The following is a 9,075-nucleotide window of genomic DNA, read 5'->3' as shown; positions in this document are numbered from 1 at the left end:
GGAATACTATTCTCATTTGTTTTTCTTCGTGAAATATTAATGATTAATGTAATAAAACTAGCATTGCGTGGATTTTATTATATATTATATTCATCAATGTTCTAAAATGCCACTGGACTTGACTTTTAAGTGGCGTGCGAGACATTCAAAAAATGATTTTATTAGTTTGATAAATAACATGAAAATACATTTTAGAACAAATCAACAGTAAACTTTAAAGAAAAAAATAGAAGATTATATCTATTATTCATTTATTAGTTCTTACAATCCTGCGTATAATAATTGTATACAAATATAACAATGTTAATTTAGTCCTATGTCAAACATGTGTCTACTGGCTACCTACACAGAACTTCTACAAGTCTAATGAATACATACAGATCAGTGGTTCTTAACCAGAGGTTCCATAGGTGAGCTATAAAATGGTTTACCGGATGGACCGCACAATAGATTTTATTATAAAGATGTCTAAAAATATAAAGACATTATAATGATGTCTGTTTATTTTAAGATATTTCCTATTAATACCACGAACCCATTCACAACTAATATTCTACACTAAGTTGATAATATGTATGATAATTTAACTATCTGGTGGTTTATATTTTCTAGAAATTATAATAGTCACATTTAAGCGCGTTTAAGCTTTATGTCGAAACGATATTGGGATAACGAATGAATAATAAAACTTAATATGAACTTATATATGTGAAATTATCGATCGGAAAAATTAATGAAATGTTCTTTTTTCGTTTCTCAGTTCATGTATAATATACAAATATTAATTGTACAAGAAGATAATTAGACGTATATCTAGCTATTAGCGACGAGGTAACCGTCTAACCGGGTAACTGAGCTGATGATTACTTTCGCCGACCGCAGACGGTTACCTCGTTGCTCATAACGCAAAATCGCCAATAGTAGTATAGTACATTAAGTTTATTTGATTACAGCTATATAAATTAATTCACCAAACTTTAGAGGGCCATATAGTTAATAATTTAATAAACCAAAATAATTTACGGTTGTATAATTTCTAAAGGAATAAAGCACTGCCAGAAATAATATAAAATATGGCAACGTTTTTTAAAAAAAAAATCGTTCATATTGTCGATACGTATAAAATACTTATGTACTACATTATATTATATTATATACCTAGTGATTTGAAAGACCATCCCGATCTGTACGAAACATATTAAATGGTAACGTACGGAATCGTATTCCTACCAATATTATACACATATAGATATGTAAAAAAAAGAACGGCAGAGGTCGGGAGAACGACTGGGGTTAAAAACTCATACTCGACCTATATATGTGCATTAGTACAATAAAAACTACTTTCATGTTGTGTGCGTATGAGATTGTTTGGAATGTGAGACGTCGTTGTCGTTGAAACCTCCTAAATGCGTAGTTGGGTTTAATTGAATTTATACGAGGAATTATATTATTATCGTTGTACAGACTCGAAACATTTCAACCACCGGCGGGCGGGTAGGTACGTCACTTCAAATAGTTGTTATTAAAAATCCTGTGTATATATATATATATATAATATATCTACCCGTAGAGGGTCGGCCGGGACAATAATGTACGACATAGTTTGAAACTATATATATAATATATAAGAACCGTCTCCCTATATGCGGTAGAGTTAACCAGTTAGTCGTTGTATATATATATATATATATAATCCTTATTGATCATTTTAATTATTATACTTGAATAGGCTTTATTGTTATATAATATAAGTGTGTCATATACAATTTTGAAAAACGACGTAGAACCGTAGTGTGTTTGACTCTGTCAGAGTAAAGTTTAATAAATTATAATATTTTTGTTAATTTTACAACACACGGTCTCTATTTTAAAATAGTATAGACTCGAGAAATTCCGTACGCAAGGAGTAATAAATTCGAGGTGTTGTTTATACATCATGTAATATTTTTGGGAACCCCTCCTAAGGTTAGGTTCTCTTAAAACAAAACCAGTAGTCACAAGTGACATTAGTAGATTATAGTAAACGTTAAACTATTAATCCAATTCCTCGTCATTTCTTGTTTTGTAATTAGTAGAATTAGTGCTTAATGATTATACAAATGGTTATGGTACCCAATTTTCCTATTATGAACGATGATTTTTATTAGCGAGTGTAAAATTTTATACCTGCTTTAAGTACATTATAATATATAATAACATGGAACCATTTTGTTATTAATTTTTTTATCATAAATTTTAGATAAATTTGCATGTTATTTACGAACTACATACTTTATGTTTTATAATACATCATACATGCTACTAACTCAAGGGCTGAACTTACAAGGCTCCATTTATCAAATGTCCTCTGCGAGGGCACATAATAAAAAATAATATTGTTATAGGTACCGATTTCCACAACGACCGAGCATGAATTTAGTTATATAGTATTTTCCAATTTATTACAAATAATATTTGCGATACACTAACTATTTAAACTTGTTAGAGAAAGTTGGAGCATTGTTGTTGCGTCACCGCATCCGTTTAAAAGTACAGGTGTATACAAATGAAGAAATAAAAACTATTGGTTTTATATTCGATATTGATGAGTCAAAGTTTTCACGAAAACATTTGAGCACTAGGTAATAGATATGGATTCATAAACATGGGTTACCAGCATAAAGTTGGCCTCCTCAACACGACCAATTAATTTTAAAATAATATACCTATTCATTTTGCAATTTTTTCAGTTTTGCAAACCATTTCTCAATCTGATATAAAAAAACAATATTGGAGGAAGATAAGTCACGCAGCCTCGTCATAATTAGCTAATAATCTAAAAAACAGAAACAATATTTTATAAATTAGTTTACAGAATTTGCAAATCATTCCCCAGAAAATATAAAAATTAAGATCAAGAGATGGCAAATACACTCAGCTCCTGCCCTCTTTTTAAATAAAGACTTTAAAATAGTACCAAAAAATTGCAAATAGGTTATCAAATAAATTCCAACCTGGTATAAAAAAATAAGATGATTTTAAAATTTTTCAAAAATTTTCCAACAAACTAATTTAGAATTTTGAGTTCAAATTAATACCTGTAGTTATGAATGAAGTTCAATATAGCTAATGTTTTTAAATATAGATCCAAAATTTTTACTGAGAATACCAAGAACAAGAATTTTGAACATAAATATTTAAATACATATTTAAATGTAAATTATAAACTCAAGATGAATAAAATTGGAAGATTTGAAAAGCTAATTTATTTATTTAAAATAGTCTGTACCTCAAAAGAGGGCGTGATATTATTTCTTTTATACCGGACTGGTAAATGATTTGGAAAACCAATTTTCAAATTATTAGTATCATTTAAAAGGTATTATTGTTACATATAAGAAAGGTTACGTGTAGTCCTCCCCCTCATCAGTATTATTTTTTACTATCAGACGGAGGAAGGCGTTGCAATTGTTGAAAACCAGTTTGCAAATATTCGCGAATTATTTTGCGATAAATTGGTAATGGTGAGGTAGTGATCAAACTTCACGCGCGTACATGGATTGTCCTTGAAGAAACCCCCAACTTCAACAACTGTATTATATAATATAATACTATTGTATGTTGGTATTTAATTTGTAGATAACCACAGTAAATAAAAGAAGCCCTGTTAGGAAAAATTTTATGGAATTTTAACCGGCATTCAGTGGCAATTTCAGTATTATTGTTTTTCATTTGAAATGATTGTGTAGATATATTATAAGGATTTCAACAACATATTCGATAAACCTATTTCGATCATATATCTATATCTCAAAACGGACCTAATCTTATTTTACTCAGAATATTTTCACAACGTAAAAATTGTACAAAAATTGTTTGTAAAAATATCAAGTCCTAAGCGACCCCATTCACACATGCAGTCAAATATTTTAAGAAATTAATGAAAAATATTTGAAGAATAGTGCATTAAAAGCATATTAGTTGTAATTCTATACCAATCTAATAACGAGCTAAATGAGTAGATACTGTACCTAATGATATATATAATATAAAATTATAAATTATGCTTAATTACACATATTTATTAGTTGAAATTTAGACTCTTAAATAAACAAATAATATTACATTTTAATACGTTATCATAATTTACTTTTCATTATATGACATTTAGAATTATAAGAAAGCAAATTAAAAAAATATAAAATTATCATTATAGCTAAATACCACAATTTATGATAACATTAAATACCGGAAACTGGATAGTTACTAATGTTACTAATGTCACAGATACAACACCAGATTCTTTTATTACGAGCAGCGACGGCATTCCACAATACCATCTATAAAAAACCCATTAAACACACAAAAAAGCACTCGGTCGCTATTTTAATTCGAAATAATATTCAGAACCAAACGATAATATCTACTCTACCTGTCCATGACAATGCTACGACTGGCCGATTTTATACTAATGTCTAGCGAGTTATGGCTATGAGATTATAACCAATTGTTGTATATTTGAATATTGATTCTATCAGTCCTTTTATTTACCTTTTTGCAAATCAGAGGTGGTAGCGGTGACTTTTCGTATCATATACATTTAAAATACAATAGTCAATAAAATAATATATAATATTGGTACACCTTGAAAACGACCATCACTCGTAATGAATAAATTGTTATAATCATTGTTTAATAAATAAAAAAGTATCGTTTCTTAAAGTAGGTATTCCTGCTAAAAGCCTAAAACTAATACTGCTATGTCTCCTCAAATGACATGATTTATCGAAACATAATAATGCATTATTTTCATGTATAATTCATTGATAACGTATTTTCCTATAATCAAAATGACATTGTTGAAAAGGCGATTAGACCCATATTTCTTTTTGATTTTTTTTTTTAAATTTCTTGCAGTCCAATAAGTAGGTTTTGGAGAGTTACGCATCGTATACTTCTAAAATTTTAATTTGATTCTGTTACTTGCGCTGTCTAATTTCCATCAAACAACTAACTTGCTGACGGCTTTAATTTTATTATATAATTATTATTTTAGCGTTTATTTTGTAAGTTATTTTTTGAGAATATTCTATAAAAAATAAAAATAATATTTTTAAAACCATAAATGTATAAACAATTTATAGTCCATTTACACATATTATATATTTAAATTTATTAATCTGTTAATTACTTGTGAATTAAAGAGTAGGTAGAAAAAAACCATTAAATAAAAGTAAGTACCTGTATAATATCCAAACAGTAAATTCAACAAACGTATCCTTGTTTATATTTTTAAATTTTTGCAAGTACCTACCTATTTACTAAATAAATAACATAAATATAATAAAGTATGTATCTAAAATTATGTACAAATTAAAGAGACGAAAAGTAATAATAAGGTATATTTTATAGCAATGATGACGAATGATTCAATAATATTGTTTATTTTGTATGAATAAGTTAGTTTATCATAGATTTTGTTGATCTACCTATAAAAAATGAATAAAAATGTAAGCTAGATTACAGGTCTATTAAAAACTATAAAGATGAGTGTTAAAAAAAAAGTGCGACAAGATATAGATGAAATTATATCTAATTTTACATCATGGTCTGAAAATATAGCTCCGGCTTAACTAACTCCTATACTGACGACAAGAAGTTGTTTAACACCAATTACCAATTAGATATATTAAGTTGCATTTACTAAATTTATCAGGGGCAATTTAGGGAATAATAACACTTGAATAAAATTAATTAAAAATATATTTTACAAATTACAATAAAAATGTTCACACCTTGTAGAGTGATTCAATTTCAATTTTTTTTTTTTTTTTTGGAAAAAGAAAAATTTCTTTCAGGGTGTATTGAGTTTTGATTTTTAAAAATTCAATTTCTAAACCATACATACATATATCAATATGGTTATGTTACTTGAATATTAATATAAAGGTTTTGTATTTTAATAATTTTAAAATATAATTATGACTTAAGAGTTCTGAGACAATTTTTAACATGAAGTAACTTTTTTAATTGCCATCGATGTTCTTTAAACAAAATTAAAAACCAAACACATGTATCCCAATTATAAATATTAAAAAACAATTTAATTTAAAGAATTATTAATCTTTTACAGTTACCTACATTTACAATTATGATGTTGTTTGATTTAATATTTTAATATTTACTCTTTATAATGAATATAATAATTTTAATAATCTCTCCTGGTTTATTATAAAAGATAAATTTGTTCTCTGATAATAAATTAGTAGATTGCATCCCTCCATCTTCATATTTATTTGCAAGCACATACACAAAAAAAAATTTACAATAACCAATATTTATTAATGAATGATGATATAAATAAACTACACAATTATTTATTTTGTTTTTTTTTTTTGAGGGGGGGGGGTTTATTGTTATACTTGACTGTTTATTTGTATAATGGATATTAATAATTTTGAATTGTTTTACCAATCAAATATCAGATAAATTATTATAAATTATTCAAAACTTCAAAACATATTTTACTTTTATATTATATGAATAGGAAAATGAAAAAACCTTTTATCATAGGAAATTTGATTTGATTTAACATTCTAAAAGATGGTTAGTTAATACAACTTTTTCAATTTCCATATACCTACCCCTGGTGACATTATTTTTATATACTCAAATCAAAATTCATGATTTTATACAGAATCTTTATTTATTTTATTGAATATTTTTTTTTAATACATAAAATAGTCAATTATAAAAAATATTTAACTTAATTATGTAGAACACATTTCATTTTGAGAATATAATCATTTATTAGAAACTCTGCTTTTTCCTGTATTGTTTTACGTAACACAAAATTTAAATCATATTCTGAATTTACTGCATAGTAAACGTTGGCTGACATAGGTAAGATGATTTCTGAAATATCAGTAACAAAAAAATTGTTCACTTAAGAATAATTTCATAAAATACAATAATAATTATAAAAACCTTTATCTGGTAAGACGTGAGACAGAGTATAGTTTTCTGGATCATCGTCGATACAAAATTTTAGCAAAGCGTTTCTTATCACTTGTGGTGTTCGCTCATTGTTACTTAACATAATACTTTTGTATACAACTGCCGCTAAAATATGTTAAGATAATTAAATTACAATAATTTATTTTTAATATTCTAATAGTACCTATTTTTTATTATTTAATATTACATTTTATAACAAACATATTTTAGAAATAATTAAAATAAATAATAATTTTTTTAATTGCATTAATTTAATCCATTTTCAGCTTTGTGCCGTAGATGTAGTTAATTTAAAATAAATTTCTATAAACTAAAAATTTATTTTTGAACAGATAAAAATATTTTCCTACATCCTTGATTCTGATCATATTTTAAAAGTAAACTAGGTTTTAAATATTTTGATTTATACTTACAACTATTTAAAACTAAGTGATTGTCAGGAGCAGATCTGAGGGGAGACTAAGGGGCTTTAGATCCCCCCCCCCCCTTCAGCCATATTTTAAGTTATATTGAATGAAATTACTTTAAAAAATATTTAAACAAATTCTTTATTTATAATTAATTTGATAATAAGCCCCTCCCCAATTTTTGATTTCTAGATCCGCGCCTGGTATTATTATAATTATATATTATTCATAGTATTTACATGCAGCTAAATAATAAAAATTTAATTTAACATTTTTTCATACCATCAGTCTCAATAGTATCAGCATCAACCATTATCCGAATAATATAAAAACCAGATGAAGTGTTAAATATTGAATTGTTAACACTTTTTTTAACTAAGATATTAGTGTTATTTAGTGACATGACAAAAGATTAAAATAATAGCTACTTGATGAAGAAGATACGAAGTAATGAATTAATATATTTAGTATGATTGATATTCTTTGAATTAATGAAATTATTATCAGTGGTCTGTCTAAAGTTTAGACAAATATTAATTTTGAATACAATGATTTATATTTTACAGGATGTAACAGAAATAGCTAATAGATGTAATTATTTAATTAAGTAGCGACCTTCTATTTATATTTATTTTGTTTATTGTTATTCTAAATGTACCTAGTTAAAGATGAACATTAATAGCTAGATATTTAAAAAAAAATCTAAAATTGATGAAAACAAGTTACAACATTGTTAGTTAATTATATATAAAAATACATGTACATATTAAATATTTTTGTAACATACCATACACAAAACAAATATTATAGTCCAAAGTTTAAATTGATAATAAAATATAATTAAAATAAATTAAATATTTCAAATACAGTAAACCACTTTTTTTTTTCAATAATTTTAAGAATTCATTTATTAGTGATGTCTTGTTTTTAATCTTATAGTATGGTATTTAATTGTAACATAAGAAAATTACACATTTTTATTTTTTTATTTTTAATTCTAATGTTTAAAGTGTTTCAACTATTTTTATACATTTAAACTTTTTAAGCCCACAAAATTCAATTGAATCAATAATTAGAATATGATTAAAATACAACTAAATACAATTAAAATATATATTTTTTACATGTTTACCTATCTAGTTATTTAATCACAGCATCAATCACTATCATCAATATAGTCCATACAAACTTATACACTGTTGCATTTACTAAAATTTAAATTATTCTTATGATGTTCATAGTTGTAAAAATATTTTTAATCATTGATACATATTTAAATATTTCGATTTAGTAATTTAAAAATTTAAACACATTGATATATTATGCTCAATATATGTTTGTTTTCTAGTTCCTATCATTGATTTCATATACAATTGTGGTATATTATATGATTCCATTAAACAAACAATTCTTCTCAATGATCCAAACCTAAAACTAAATAAAACAATTGATCGAAAACTGAATCTTCAATTTATATGAATTTACTGTCCCTTGAAAAAGCCTAATTTAATATCCAACAGTTAAGATAAACATATTCTTAACAATTACAGATAGTAGAGTATTTATATGTAGGCACTATAAACACATGCCTAAGCCATGTTATGTAATTTTAATAGGCAAAATTTTATTTCAACAACTAACAGAATATCTATATTTTAATTTTTTTGAT

Source organism: Aphis gossypii, chromosome X (assembly GCF_020184175.1).
Source record: "Aphis gossypii isolate Hap1 chromosome X, ASM2018417v2, whole genome shotgun sequence".
Lineage (NCBI taxonomy): Eukaryota > Metazoa > Arthropoda > Insecta > Hemiptera > Aphididae > Aphis > Aphis gossypii.
This window is presented reverse-complemented; position numbering follows the sequence as displayed.